Raw genomic sequence first — 16037 nt, forward strand, 5'->3', positions numbered from 1 at the left:
TCATAATCCTAGTTATTACTTTAAAATGTATATCTCAGAAATAACTAATTTTCTTGTCAACTGCATTATTATGAACTTTCATCAAATCTTTAACCGTGGTCATTTTTAAGTTTTTTGTCATTTACAGCCAGTTCTGGGTGTACTCTGATGCTTTTGTAAATATGTTCCTATAAAAGGGTTTCATCTTCAGGAAATTCATGGAAAAGACTCTGACAAGTACAGGTTTCTGGTAACTGACTGTACTGCTGAACTGAATGAATAAGCATTTTCAGAACTCTAATGAAAAACTGATGAACTCATAAAAGTGCTAACAAAAGATCAAGATGAAAAAAAAAATTAGTTACATGGGACTGAGTGAACTGATGAGGATGTGTATAATTTTTGTGACTTTCTGTTTGAATTTAAAAAAAGAAAAAATCCCACAAGGACTCAGAGGCAAAGAATATACAAATCAATTTTCACTGCAAAGTAAAGTAGCTGTTACAGTGGAGGATTACTGGACTGAATGTCAATATTATGACATAGTATGAGTGTGTTTCATGTTTGGTAATTGCAATCATTGTTGCTTTTGTTGTGGTCATCCATGTACAATGCTTGGTGTCAGTCTATTTATCTCTTGTAAAAAAAAAAAAAAAAGCTATTTAGGACAAACCCACAACCAACATAATACTCAATGGTGAAAAGCTGAAAGGCTTCCCACTAAAATCTGAAAGAAGACAAGGATGCCCACTCTCACCACTTCCTTTCAACATACCGTTGGAAGTCCTAGCCACAGCAATCAGACAAGAAAAAGAAATAAAAGGTACCCAAATTGGAAGGGAAGAGGTAAAACTGTCATTATATGCAGGTGACATGATACTACATATAGAAAACTCTAAAGACTCCACACAAAAATTACTAGAACTGATAAACAAATTCAGCAAGGTAGCAGGATACAAGATTAACATACAGAAATCTGTTGCATTTCTTTACACCAACAATGAAATATCAGAAAGAGAAAGTAAAAAAAAAATCCCTTTTAAAATTGCATCAATAAATAAAATCCTTAGGAATAAACCTGACCAAGGAGGTGAAAGACTTATATGCTGAGAACTATAAAGCATTGATAAAGGAAATTAATGATGACTCAAAGAAACAGAAAGATAACCCATGCTCTTGGATTGGAAGAATATTGTTAAAATGGCCATACTATCCAAAGCAATTTATAGATTTAATGTGATCCCTATCAAATTACCCATGATATTTTTCACAGAACTAGAACAAATAATCCTAAAATTTACATGGAACCATAAAAGTCCCAGAATTGCCAAAGCAATCCTGAGGAAAAAGAACAAAGCTGGAGGCATAACCCTCCCAGATTTCAGACAATACTACAAAGCTACAGTAATCAAAACACTGTGTTTTTGGCACAGAAACAGACATATGGATCAATGGAACAGAATAGATAGCACAGAAATAAATCCACACACCCATGGTCAATTAATCTTCAACAAATGAGGCAAGAATATTCAATGGAAAAAAGACAGTCTCTTCAGCAAGTGGTGTTGGGAAAGCTGGACACCACATGTAAATCAATGAAGTTAGAACACTCCCTCACACCATACACAAAATAAAGTCAAAATGGCTTAAGACTTAAATATAAGACATGACACCATAAAACTCCCAGAAGAGAACACAGGCAAAACATTCTGACATAAATCGTACCAATGTTTTCTTAGGTCAGTCTCCCAACACAAAAGAAATAAAAGCAAAAATAAATAAATGGCACCTAATCATACTTATAAGCTTCTGCACAGCAAAGGAAACCGTCAACAAAATGAAAAGACAATCTACAGGATGGGAGAAAACACTTACAAATGATGTGACCAACACGCAATTAATCTCCAAAATATACAAACAGCTCATACAGCTCAATATTGAAAAACTAAACAACCCAATCAAAAAATGGGCAGAAGACCTAAGTAGACAACTCTCCAAAGAAGACACACAGATGGCCAACAGGCACATGAAAAGATGCTCAACATCACTAATTATTAGAGAAATGCAAATCAAAACTACAATGAAGTATCACCTCACACCAGTCAGAATGGCCATCATCAAAAAGACCACAAATAATATATGCTGCAGAGGGTGCGGAGAAATGGGAACCCTCCTGCACTGTTGGTGGGAATGTAAATTGGTGCAGCCACTACAGAGAACAGTAAAGAGATTCCTTACAAAAAACTAAAAATTGAGTTACCATATAATTCAGCAATCCCCCTTTCGGGCACATATTCGGAGAAAACTATAACTTGAAAAGATACATGCAGCCCAATGTTCATAGTAGCACTATTCACAATAGCCAAGACATGGAAGCAACCTAAATGTCCATCAACAGATGAATGGATAGAGATGATGTGGTACATATATACAATAGAATACTACTCAGCCATAAAAAAAAGAATGAAATAATGCCATTTGCAGCAATACGGATGGACATAGAGATGATCATACTAATCAGTCAGAGAAAGACAAATGTCATATGCTATCACTTATATGTGGAATCTAAAAATTGATACAAATGAACTTATTTACAGAACAGAAACAGATTTACAGACATAGAAAACAAACTTATGGTTACCAAAGGGAAAGGGGGGAGGGATAAATTAGGAGTTTGGGGTTAGCAGATACACACTACTGTATATAAAATAGATAAACAACAAGGGCCTACTGTATAGCACAGGGAACTATATTCAATATCTTATAATAACCTATGATGGAAAGTAATCTGAAAAAGAATATATATCTATATATGTAAACACATATATGTAAAACAGAATCACTTTGCTGTACACCAGAAACTAACACAACACTGTAAACCAACTATATGTCAATTAAATAAATAAAGAGCAGAGGCTTAAGAGGAGGACAGAGGTGCCTAACCACCTACAAAGTTCCCTCACTGACATCAATTACTGAGCACCCAGACTTCACAGTAGGTACAGTGTGTACAAAGATGAATAAAGAGCAAAGCACAGCTCCCAACATCATGGATTTTAAAGTCTAGGTAGTGCAAACAAACTTTGTAGAAATAACTACAAACAAGACAGAAATCACGGAGCAACCGGTGTTGCAACTGTAAAAGATGACATCCTGCACAATCCTGAACCGAAAGGAGGCGTACGCCAGGCGGACAGTGGTGAAGGGAAGGCTCTCCCGGCACAGGCAGTGCACAGCTAGTCGCAGGGGTGCTAAGACCCCAGGGCTTGTTCAAAGCATGAGGCCAGTGGCATCGTACAGGGTACAGGAAAAAGGGCAGCAGTGTGAGTACTTAGGCAAGGGAGCCAGAGGAAGACTTCAAGTGGATATGAAAAATGGCCAGATTACTCTAAACTTAAATGCAGTATCACTACAACCCAACCTACCAAAATTAGCACCTCAACTTGCTTAATTTTATTAGTCATACAGTAATCTCATGAAAAATCAGCTCAATTGACATGGATTTGTTTTTAATACTCCAAGTATTAATACTCAAAGTTCAACCCTCAGTTCAACATTATGTCAAAGAGCAGTTTTCCTCAGGAATACAAAGTTTGAATAAATGAGATAAAGAAAATAATAGTAATAAATGTATTTGGTCTCCTATTTACATTTGGCTCTGAGTTCACTGTTTATAATTTATAATAGAATGATAATATAAAAAACAGAAGTATAGGAATACAAGTTTATTCTAACTTGAGAAACAGTGAAACTGTATGGTAATTCTTTATTCACTGATGGAAATATTTTTATAAACTGGTGCCATCCAGGCTCACAAAAGCAAACTTTCCTTGCTTTTGTCCACGAAAAAGCACCAAGTCCTGCTTTTTTGTACAGACTCCTGTTTTTTCCTCCTACTGCCTTTTTTCACTCTAGCTTTTTAAATATGGTCTTCATTGTAGGTGGGGTCCTAAACTTTATGAGCCAGTCTGCCAGTTTAGATGCTGTAAAATCCTAGTGGCTGTACTACTTCAACCCTGAAAAGCAAAGAAATTAAAGGGTAAAAGCATGAAGTATAGGGTTGTATTCTCCTCCATGTCCAAGGGTACACTGAGTTCACCTGTATATGAAACTGCATTTCAAATCCCTCAAAACTCTGCTCAAATTCAGTAACGGAAGGCAGGCCTTCCCTTCAGTTCTACACAGGTTCAGAAACTAAGTGTTTCTGGCACAGGCATACACCATACCTTCCCTTCCAACTCCGCCAGCTCCCTCTTGCTACCACTTTCTCTAATCAAGGCAGCTCCCTGCAGTCTCTCACCCATGCTCACTGTCCTCCATTCCCCTGTGCATCATTAATTTTGGAAGCATTTACTGAGTGACTACTTAGGTGTCAGACACAATGATCAATAAGGGAGACACACTCTCTGGCATTGCAATTTGAGGTTATAGTTAAATAGCTGTAACATTTTTAAAAGAGATTATTTTTAAAAGCAATTATAGTAATGTCATTTTAAAGAAAATACAGGGTACATTCAGAGTACATGGTAGGACCATAACCTACTCTAAGGAAATCAGTCTCCTAGAGAAGAGTGACACTGAAGTTGACCCTGAGGACGAGGATGCTAAGAGTGGGGGCTAAGAACAGGAAAGCTCAAGACAAGAGAATAAAACATATTTAAGAAAGCAAAAGAAGTTCACTGTGGTTGAGTTTGTGGGGTAGAGGTGGGAGGTACACAGAACACAAAGCAGAGAAAAGATGAAGCTGAAGTAAGCAGCTGCTAACTACAAGGGCTCATGCTGCCATCACCACCTAAACACTTTCTATCCTATCTGTTTAAGGTCCATTTCTCATTTTCCATAATAGTAGACCAGTATCAATTACCAGAAAATCAGAGAACCACATCAGTGACATGCTATATTAGCAAGTCTGTGTTAATGGGAGGATCACACGGGCATTTTAACAGGGACTTTCTGGAGGCAATGATTTGGTCAGAAAGAGAGTAACAAGTGAAACATTCAGGCTCCAAGACGAGCCAGTGTAGATAATCTTTTGGGTCAAGACCAGTTTTCCACTAGTTTCATTTACCTCTACATTCCCAAATATTCTGACTATCTAAAAGTTGTTAAACAACTACTGCTTTTTAAAAAAATTAATTTAGTTATTTGGTTGCACCGGGTCTTAGTTGAGACAGGCGGGCTCCTCAGTTTTGGCTTCTGGGCTCCTTAGTTGAGGCACGTGGGCTCCTTAGTTGCAGCAGATGGGCTCCTTAGTTGCGGTTCCAGGGCTCCTTAGTTGTGGCATGCGAACTCTTAGTTGCAGCATGCATGTGCGATCTAGTTCCCTGACCAGGGATCAAACCCAGGCCCCCTGCATTGGAAGCACAGAGTCTTATCCACTGCACCACCAGGGAAGTCCCTATTCTGACTATCTAATCAGAACAATTATTCCTAACAAAACACAACAGTATAAGACATTGTTTTACATTCCATTACAATCACCATAATCCTCATTCTAAAAGATCTACTACAGTAAAATGAGAAAAAAAATGAAGAGATAGAAAAAGGCAGAAATAAAATAACTATTTGCAGATGTTGTAACTGTCTACATACAAAGCCCAAAAGTATTAGGTAAAAAAGTTATTAGAACTAGTAAAGTGGTCAGTTACAAAATAAAAATATGAAAACAATAGCTTCAATAAACCACAAAGGACCAGTTAGAAAACATAATTGAGAAAAATTCTACTCATAATAAGAATAAAATTTATAAAGTAGCTAGAACTAAACTTAAGAAAGGTACAGAACTAGAATAAAGAAAGCTATAAAACTTTGCTGAAAGAAATTAATACTAAATAAACACTATGCTCCTAGAATGAATTAGGCAAATATACTATTTCTCTCCCAAATTCCCCTAAAATTTAATGTAATTCAAGGGGCACATAAAAAAATAAAACCATAAAGAACTAGAAGAAGGTATAGCTGAATATATAACTTCCTCATAAAGAAGGTATTTCTTAACTTTACAGTAGCAAAAATCATGATTTAATTGACTGGTTTAATTAAATGGCAAAAACACCAAGCAAAATTAAAATGGTAATCAGAGAGAAAAATACCCATGAGACAAAAGATAAAACTAGTCTTCGTATGTAATGGGCTTCTGTGTACCCATAAGAGAAAGATGAACACATCATATGAAAAAAAATGGGCAAAAGACATGGTACTGAACATTCCAGTCACTGCGTCCTTCCTAGAGAAGCTATTTCACCCACAGCCCCTGGACAGAACAGGCCCCAAGTGCCTCAACACCCCCCCACCTTAATCTCAGCTAGCTGGACCAGAAGCAACCACCTAATGAAATGGAGCCAACTGACTGCTCACTCCTAGAAATCTGGGACACAGATGCCCACAGCACCTGGATGATGATGGGTATCTGAACTGAAAGGTCCTGCTAAGAGTCAGGGCTGAACTGAGTGACATGGCAAACCAAAACCAGGTGGTATAAACAGTTATGGAGAAGCAGAGGCCCTGAGGAGAGGGAGAAAAGGGAAACCCAGTAGGGAAAGAAAAGCAGGAGTGGACATGATAGGAAGCAGGAACCCTCCCGTTCCTGTCTCTGAGAGGTCTGCCTGTCCTTCGTATTCTTTCCTTGGACATAAACCAGAGTGCCTGTGACATCCATCCAATAAAACCAGCTCATGTAGGTTTTCAGTCCCCTGCAATCAGAGCCCAGCCCAAATAGACAAGAGCAAGCAAGTCACAAAAAAAGATAAAAAGATCAGAATTAAACAGGTGGGAAAATGCTCATACATATAAGTTATCGATGAAGCACAAGCTCAGGCACTCAGCGTTTTCAGCTATCAAACTGGCAAAGATAAAAAGGCACTGAGATAGTGCACCGCAAGGTTTAGGAAGAAATATAAGCACTCATAGATTGGAGAGGGGTATGAACCGATAAGCTGTCTAGCTTCAGTAAGTCTTAAAAATTAAAAATATGTATATCCTAAGAATCAGCAAAGAGACTCAAGCGTTTATTTTAAAGAAATAATCATAAGTATATACAAGAAAATTACTAAAAGGTATTTACTGCAGTGCTATTTATAATAACACGAAAGAAACAGACTCAAAGATTATTTAAATCAGTGTTTCTCAAACATTATTCATTCATCACTTTCATGACTTTTGCATATCCCTGTACTAGAGGTACTGATTTATTTAATATTGTTCATTAAGTCAGCCCATGACTTTTATTTAAGCTATTCTTTCAACAAGTTTTTACTAAATGCCTACTATATGCCAGGAACTATACTAGGTGCTGTAGATTCAGTAATGACTAAAATAGACAAAAATCCCTGCCCTGGTAGAGCTTACGTTTAAGTGGGGAAACATAATAAGATAAGATAACCATATTAGAGACATGGTTAGGGAGAAAAAATAAAACAAGCAAGAGGAACATGAGGCTTTGTGGGGGAAGGAGTTAGAATTTTAAAGAAGGTAGCCAGGTAAATGCTTGCTAGAAAGGAAACTTTGAAGACCTGAAGTTGGGGGGCTGGTCGTGGGAGTACCTGGGGGATAAGCATTCCAGGAATATGGAATAGCAAGGGCAAAGGGCCCAAGGTGGAAGCATGCTTGGTATGTTCAAAGATGTGACAGAAGCAGGTGAGCAAGAAGAATAGGAGGAGATGAGGTCACAGCGGTAGGGGACGGGGACAAGGCAGACCATGCAGGGATTTGAGGGTTGGTGGTAAGGACTCGGGCTTTTACTCTGAGATGGGAAGCCAACAGAGATTGACAAAAGACTGAAGTGGGACACTAGTTAAAAGGATATTGTCATATCCCTGGTCAGGGAACTAAATCCCACATGCATGCCGCAACTAAGAGTTTGCATGCCACAACTAAGGAGCCGGTGAGCCACAACTAAGGAGCCCGCCTGCCACAAGTAAGACCCAGCGCAACCAAATAAATAATTTTTTTTTTTAAAAAAAGGATATTGTCATAAACCATGGTGACCTGGATCATTTGAATCCTGGTGGCACTGGGAGTGGTGAAGAGTTGAATTAGGAACAGATTTTGATGGTAGAGCTGACCAGATCACTGATGTGCTGGATATTGAAGACCTAGTGAAATCACCTAATGAGTGAGGTGCTGAAGAGGGGCGGAGGACTCCCAACAACTAAAGGTCATCCAGAGTAACCGTAACCATGAAATCATAGGTTTGATGTGTTGTTATAATTTTATAATATATATTAGAATATATAACCATTAACAAAACATGCTCATTCATATATTTCCTAAATTATTTCATGTGCCACCAATAGTGTCTGCACCAGACTTTTGGAAGCACTCATTTAAATAAACCTGAAGTGCGCGCACGCAGGCGCACGCACACACACACACACACACACACACGTACATTGAAAATACGTATACCAAAATGGCAACAGTAACTGATTTCTCAGTGGTGGTTCCTAGATTATTTACTTCTTTGTGCTTTTCAAATTGCCTTTAATGAACATATACTTTAATTCTATAATGAGACTCCTTTTTAAGTGGATGGGATTTTTTAATATACGGTTGACTCATGACAGCATATTTTAATAAACTGCTCAAATTCTTCTACATAAATGTCATCTAAAACATTACCCAGGTGAAATAAACAAAAGTATGCATACACAGACCTCAAGAGGTGTAGAGCAAGTTCAATAAAAATCAGAGTGGGCTCTAAAAGAAATTGATTGTGCCTCCCCTCTCTGTCCTAATGGTATATTGGCATAGGTAACTAGGATTCAGTGGAGGTTTTTAGGTCAAACCACTTAGTTGGGTTATCAAAGTGTCATTGTTCCTGACTCTCTATTATTAACTAGCAAAAGACCACAGATGTACACAGTAAATGAAATGAGACTAAACTTTAAAAGTGCTCTGGTAAGCTCTGAGGTTTTCAGGTAATCCTCCACCTTGCTTAAGAGCTAGGATGACTCTCCTCTAACCTAATCAGATCCACAACTCTGCCTGCAAGACACTGTGCTGTACATCAGGCAGAAAGCTGCTGGGGATGGGAGAGTCGCTCTGGGAAAGACACAATAGAGGACTGTTATAAATGCCTGTCGTGTTTAGACACAGCTCTCCCATCTCTCTTATAAAGAGCATAATTATGAATGGGTTTAAGTTGGCTCATGTACTGAATGAATCATATGGCTCAGCTAGTTAATCCTGTAATGCCATCTGACAAAGCTCACACATGGAATCACCTCGCAGCCCTGAACAGGGCTTTTATTTCTAAAACAATATTTTGTTAATAACACTACAGATTTAGTTTTGATTTCATGTAAAGCTATAGCTTCATGGTATGATCGAGAAACATTAAGTATAAAAAATTACCTAAAGGTCTGCCTTGTTTCACCACTCTGGACAAGAGAGAGAATGTGGGTTTCCAGGAAAGGAAATGGTCTGACCCTCCCTTCCTCAGTTCTTCTGCTTTCCATAAGCACTTCTGTATATTCGTTAAGTCTAATTATTCGATAAATGTGTCCTGGCCTCTTTAAAAAAAAAAACAAAAAAGAAACTGAATGGACTTGGGGAAACTTTAAGAAAGTGCAAACCAAAGTTCAGTTTTTTTAAATAATAATGTTCAGTAAAACAAATGTAAGCCTTCAGTGGCTGACAACCTATTTCAGTTAACTGAATTTCAAAAATGTTTTGACTCTAGGCCCTATTTGTTTCTCAGTAATTTCAATCTGTGTCTGAATATTCTACAAATGACCCAGAGGAAATGGGCTTATCATAGAAATGGAAAACTCAAAACCCACTTTAAAACAAACAGAAGGGAGAGGTCCTTGAAAAGGGAACTAAATCTCAAAACACCACTTCCTGCGCTCAGCTCTCTCAACAATATTCTAACCAGAAGAAAACACAAATTCCGAAGGTTAGTCCATCAGTTTCTGGCATTGTTATTTCATCAGAGCATAGGCAGAAAAGACACCCCTAGTCCAAATACATTTTCTCCACTGAACTTTTATACACAAATCTAACTGTACTTTTAAGGGAAAATATTTTCTTAAGCGCGAAAGAGAAAAAAGACCAAAAACAGTAGAGCAAAAGCTTTCCTCTTAAAAGATCCTTTGTCAAAAAGCAAGTTTCCCTGGCTTCTCGATCAATCCTCCAGCCCCCAGCATTAGCTCTCCACCCCAGGACCCTGAGCTTGCCTTTCCTCATACAGCTCCTGGCCCTTAAAGCTGGAGCCTCTGTTTCGGACAGAAAAGCAATTTGAGTGACAGGCTATGGCCAGCCCCAGAGGGGGCCTGCTGCAAGGAGTCACTTCTGCAAATGGTGTGGGAACCAGAATTACTCACCTGGAGAAAAACAGTTTCCTAAGAAGGTTCTGCAGTTCCAATGGTTCTGGAACACATCACTTTCCACAGCCATCACCCGCTGTAAATCAACTCAACACTGAGCCCAAAGTAGCGATGGGTTGTCTCCAAGTGTCTTACTCAAAGCAAGGCTTGAGCCTGGCTGTGGCCCCCGTGACGCGGTGATGGCACAGCCAACGCACGCGGTGCCTCCCCAGCTCCCACACTGCCTACGGCACTGGACTGACAGGCGCGGCAGTTACTTACAACGCCCGGTGGCCGCCTCCCCCCACATCACTCACAGACAACGCCGTGCCATCGCTCCGTAAAAGCTTTTCTCTCTCTCCGCCCACACACTGTTACACTCCACATGATAATTTACATTATTACTCTGAGGAACAAAACACTGGCTTGAGGTCAGCAGAAAATAATCATCCCATGGGCCTTCAGGAATCCTACTGCTGATCCCTTTGTCCTCTAGATCTTGAACAAAATGAGCCTGCATTATTTCAAAGGAATGTGACTACCAAGTGAATAAGCCAGAAGAACTTAGTGAGAACTACCTTTTGCCTGGAAATGTCCCCCGATATCATGCTAACAGCTAAGTCACATGCCCCCAATCACTCCCCCTGGGAGGGGTTGCTGGAGGAGAAGCTAAGCCAAAATGTCTTGGAACACTTGTGACAAACACAGTGGCCTCCCAGAGATGACCTGGGCGGTTGGTGTATATTTTGCTACTAAATGAACTAAATGAACCCTAGTTGGTCTGCCAGACTGAGGTAAACACTTCAGTGTTCAGGCCATAATGGTCTCTACTTAATTCCTCTCCATTGCCATTCAAAGCATTCAGGCAAAAACGACAGTTAATATGTATTAAGCACTTTCAATGTTCCAGGCATGGTTCTGAGAAGTTTACAGGCATTAATTAGCACATTTAATCTTCATATCAACCCTACGAGGTAGGTATTATTAACAAGTCCTCTTGACAGATGGGGAAACTGAGGTACGCGTGAGCAGGATGGCAGAGCTGGGATGTGTACCCAGGCAGTGTGGTTCCGTACACCACACTGTGCACCACTGCTGTCTCGTCTCCCTGGGAGAGGTCCGTGGCGCCAGTGCAGTACCACAGACTCACCAACAGTGGTTAGACGGGAGGCACGTGGCAAAGACGCTCCGGAAGAGCACAATATATACGGAAGCCAAGAGGGGTGAATTCCTGTTTCAGTGTCATCATTAACCATGAGACTCGGAGAAAGGACCTCACTTCCTTGGCCTCAGTATATTCATTCATCTGCACAGCTCTGGGGGGTGCAGGGCTGGATGAACGTCCCTTCTACTTCTAAAATTCCACAACAGCCTACTACGCCTGATAAGGTTATTATATTACTGTGTGACATTTAAAAAGTAATAAACAAGAACCAAAGGAGGGAAGAGAAAGGAAAACAAGTCTCGTGATTTCTGTTGGATAAAAATCAAGTTCACAACCTAACCTGCCTGGTGAACCCCTGGCCATGCCCAAGGCAGTAGGTAGGAGGCACACTAACTGGACGTCCTACTCGTCGGTACCTGTCTTTGTGCATGCTCAGGGCACAGCACGGAAACAGAGTGTGCTTAGTGAGGACAACCCACTACAGCAGCCCCTTGGGGGTGCCCAGGGTAGAGCTCAGTATCGCCCCCAGTCAAGCTTCTGACAAAGCAGGTCCACTTCCAACCATGTGATAAAACTGGGAGTTCTTTGTAATCCCTTAGTGAAAAAAAAAAAGTCTATTTACACACACACAAGCACACGAGTTTTAACACCCACTAGCATGGAGACAGTGCCCTTACTCGCTCTAAAGAGAAAGGGCTCCCTGGATGCCACGTGTTAGGAAGAGAGGAAGTGCGGGCGTTGTCTGAACTGGGTAGGAGGAAGGATGCTGGTGAGTGGGTGGGCTTTCTGGGTTGCACCCAGCCAGCTGGTATCAACCAGTCATGCCTGGATGACTCAACTATGATGAAGAAGGCCAAAATTCTTTGAGTTTTTCGAAGACCCTTGTCTGCTGCTACCCTCAGGAAGTCTAAGAGCAGGGCAGGCAGTCTGCCGCACTGAGCCGCACCACTGGGAGAGAAGCCCTGCCTAACTCAGTGCAGGAGGATAACAGAATGAATTTAAAAGCATAAACCAACAAAGGGTACCTGTCCCTTCCTTTGTTTAATCAGAACCTGCTCTATCTGTAAGCAGAGGACTTGAGACCAATGCAGGGGTAGAAAAGGTAGAGCTGATAAAGAAACCTACCTACAAGTCACAGGAGCAGAAGGGCAACTGAGGGACCCCTCCTCTGCTGTTTCCAACAATACAATGGACTTCCCCATTCTTCTCCCATTTTAGCCAGTACTTCAAATTCTTGAGACTCTCAGGAAGGGAGAAGTACCTCGAGTCCACTGCTGGATACACAAGGAGATTAGAGCTGGCTGACTGAGGATCACCCCAGCTAGCGTTTAGCCCACAGCCAGGGTTCCTTTACCTAAACCACAGCTACTCTCTGCAGCATCACTGTGTGAATCCCCATAAACCCACAGCAGCTCAAGGCCACACAACGCCAAAGTTACATGCCTTTTTGTAATCCCTCTGTGTTGCAGAGACTGCTTAGAGGCCATCCATCAAAGGTAGTTTATTTTTGACATAAAAATGCTCCCACCAGGGGCTTAAGTGGAAAAAACTTTTTTGGTTCTTCTTCACGGCAAGCAGATGTTTTGTTTAGTCTTCTTTTAAGATGAGTTAGATCTCACAAAAATTGTGTGGTGTTACTTATACAAAGACTTTGTTAATATTCAGTCAATGAGAGCTCTTCAGCAAAGGTTTTAGATATAACATGTATCAGAGAAGGAGGACATTCACTAAAGAAAGTCTGGTACAATGTGAAGGCACAGAAGCCTTCCTCTGATGTTCCTTTTTGCCAGAACATATGGAACCAGGCACGGACTTCACTTGAGCAGAGAACCATAAATTTTCCTATTATTCTAACTTTTATCAGGAGATATTCAGTTTCCATGTTGGTTTTTCCAATGTCAATGCATCTCTCTAGAAGACTATGTCTCTGCTACAGTTGTTAATAAAAAATAAAATCATCAGAAGGATTATAGGGACCCATTACTGAAAGTTAATTTTCTATACAGCCAACTTCCAGCATGAGGAATCAGAATCACCGTACCTAAAACTCTGAGCAAGAGAGTCAGACATTATTCGAATTTCTTTTCTTTTTTTCCCTTTGTACAATAAAGAGGCATTAGGAAGTTTCTTCTTCCTGGAGGGACACCTGCAGACATTCCGTATTCTGGATCTGTAGTTCTTTCTCCTCTTCTAATAATGGCTTTGAGATATAACCTCAGTCCTCACCTAGCACCCCTGACAGAAGGGCACCAAAAAAGGCAGAAGGTAGAGAGGAGAAATAGAAAAGGGATGAGCATGGGACACTGTCGCTTGTTGCTAACTGAGCTTTGAGCTTGATGGGGTTAACATAAAAGGCGTGATAAAAGCAGAGGCACATGCGCCTCTGTGGAAGGACCTGGCAGTGAGGGTGACAGCGAAGACACTGATGACAGCCAACATCTCCTGCACACTTACTAGCTCCAGGCACTGTGTCAAGCACTTCATAAGCATTATATCTCAACTGATCCTGGTAATGCCTCTAGAAAGTAGGTATTACTGCGACCTCCTCAAAAAGGACAGAAAGGAGGGTTTTTTGCCCAAGGTAACACTATCAGGAAATGGCCAGGTTAGGCTGTGAAGACAAATCCGTTGGTAAAGAACCAGGTTCTTAACCCTACACACAATTCTATCCATTGCATAGATAGAGTTCTGGCCCTAAAAGAGGTCCAGCAGTTAGCTTGATGGGATTACAAATGTTAACATAATCATAGGAAGACTTGAATTAATACCCTTTGAATCATACAAATTACCCATAATTATCTAAGATCTAAATCTACACAGGGAAAAACTACAAGAGTAATTACTCTTAAAATATGAAGATACCATAGAAAGAAAGTAAAGGAATGGCCCTACTTCAGGCCCTTGAGAATTCTAGAGAGGATGGAATTTTCTACAGGTTGATCTCTCCCCTATTCTTTTTCATGCACATACAAAAAATCTGAGGTAGATACACTTCTGTCTTCCCTCAGAAACTTGAAAACTCTACGAATGACTCCCTGGGGCTCTAGCACTTTTCCTCTCTCTAATTCAAGGCCTTACATGTAAACAACTTAAAGTATGCTTTATCTTGGCTAAATATAATAACAATTAAGACTGAATCACTTCCACTGAAAAGGCACTCTGAAGTTAGAAAATCAAAACAGAACACTGGATGCATCTGCAATTTCAGCCACAACCCCTACTCCCCCTCAACCAGGATGGGCTGCTTTCTCACAGAAAAATAAGATTTATTACCAGAAAAGTTAGAGGCACAAAAACAATAACGTATAAGGACCTGTGCACTAGCAGGGCTCCTCTGCAAGAGAAGAGTTTAATCCGGAGAAAAACAGGGAGGTCAAATTCCAGAATCATCTAGTCTGCACAGCATTTACTTTGGGTATAAAGAAAATGATGTCATTACAGGGTTGGGATCTGAAACAACTGTTCCATACAAAACCAGCTACAATGCCCAGTTCATTCCAAATCGGTGGGGAAAGCTTTGCACTCAAATCTAAGAATGTATAGCCATGGAAGGCTCAAAGCATGTCATGTGAGTTCACAAACTAACCTAGATTTTCTAAAATCTTGTTGCTTAAATAAAGTTTTAACTTGAGGGTAAGTTTGTTCTAAAGGGAAAAAAAGCATGAGGTAAGAATATGATATTTAGTAACTACAACATTTCCTCAGAAGTAAACAGCATATTACACTAGTACCATTCTGATCTGAGACTATACTACTTGTAAGTCCTTGGCACGTGGAGGCAGACGCCACCTTGGCGGGGACGGGACGGGAGGGGAGAGGCCGTCACAGCAGGAGCGAGCCGGGCTCTCACAGTCTCCTGGAGCGGACACCCGGGGCCTTTGGCTGCTGCACCATCCCACCGACACAGTCCTGCCTGTGGTCCCAAAGTTAGTGACGTAAGCGGGGTGGCAACTCTCTCCTCAGTCATCACTTCCAGGGGCACAGGAAAGGGTTTCAGGGGACAAGTACTCCAAGCTGAGAGGGCTCTGGAATCACCACATCAGCACCCCGTCAGCTGTGTCCGTGCGATGGCTGGGGGCTCCGTGAGCCCTCTGACTCTCTCCTCTCCCTCCCTGTTGCCCACAGGTGAAAGTTCCGAGGTCTCATTACTACATCAATTAGGAAATGTCAGAAGAGAGAAACTCAGATGAATCAAACTATCTCCTTGTCTAAAAATCTGACAGGAGAGAATACTAAAACTATTGTTTTGAATAAAATAAATATATATAAATGAAATCCTTTATAACTCTGTTGACCAACAGCACAGATAACTAAATGCAGTTGTAATGACCTCCACTCGTACTGATCTCCTTCAGTTAAGTCAGTGGGATGAGCCTCAATAAAAGAATTCTCCAGGACTGGGAAGAGTGGGATCCTTCACCGAGTTGGGATGTATTCTAAACAAGGTAATTTGCCAACTCTAAAGTTGCCCTGTGGTACTGAAAGAATCAGGATAGGAAAAGGAGATTTTCAGATCCCATCGTGACCAGAAAATATGCTCAGTAAGCCATTCAGTGCATGTGCTGGGCCTTACGGATGGAATACAA

General features: G+C 40.7%; 1 protein-coding gene across 7 annotated transcripts in view; it reads right to left on the reverse strand.

Moving 5' to 3' along the window:
- The window catches only part of PSD3 (pleckstrin and Sec7 domain containing 3), a 585012-nt gene that overhangs the window by 425317 nt on the left and 143658 nt on the right, over positions 1–16037 (reverse strand). The window contains exon 1 of one of the 7 annotated variants that reach the window (XM_059909729.1): positions 10305–10374. The exons of the other annotated variants lie outside the window; for them this stretch is intronic. The gene's annotated coding sequence lies outside the window, so the exon portion shown is untranslated. Of the gene's footprint in view, positions 1–10304; positions 10375–16037 lie in introns of those variants that run through there. 7 annotated transcript variants of the gene reach the window in all.

This window comes from Balaenoptera ricei, chromosome 21 (assembly GCF_028023285.1).
Source record: "Balaenoptera ricei isolate mBalRic1 chromosome 21, mBalRic1.hap2, whole genome shotgun sequence".
In the NCBI taxonomy this organism is placed as follows: Eukaryota; Metazoa; Chordata; class Mammalia; order Artiodactyla; family Balaenopteridae; genus Balaenoptera; species Balaenoptera ricei.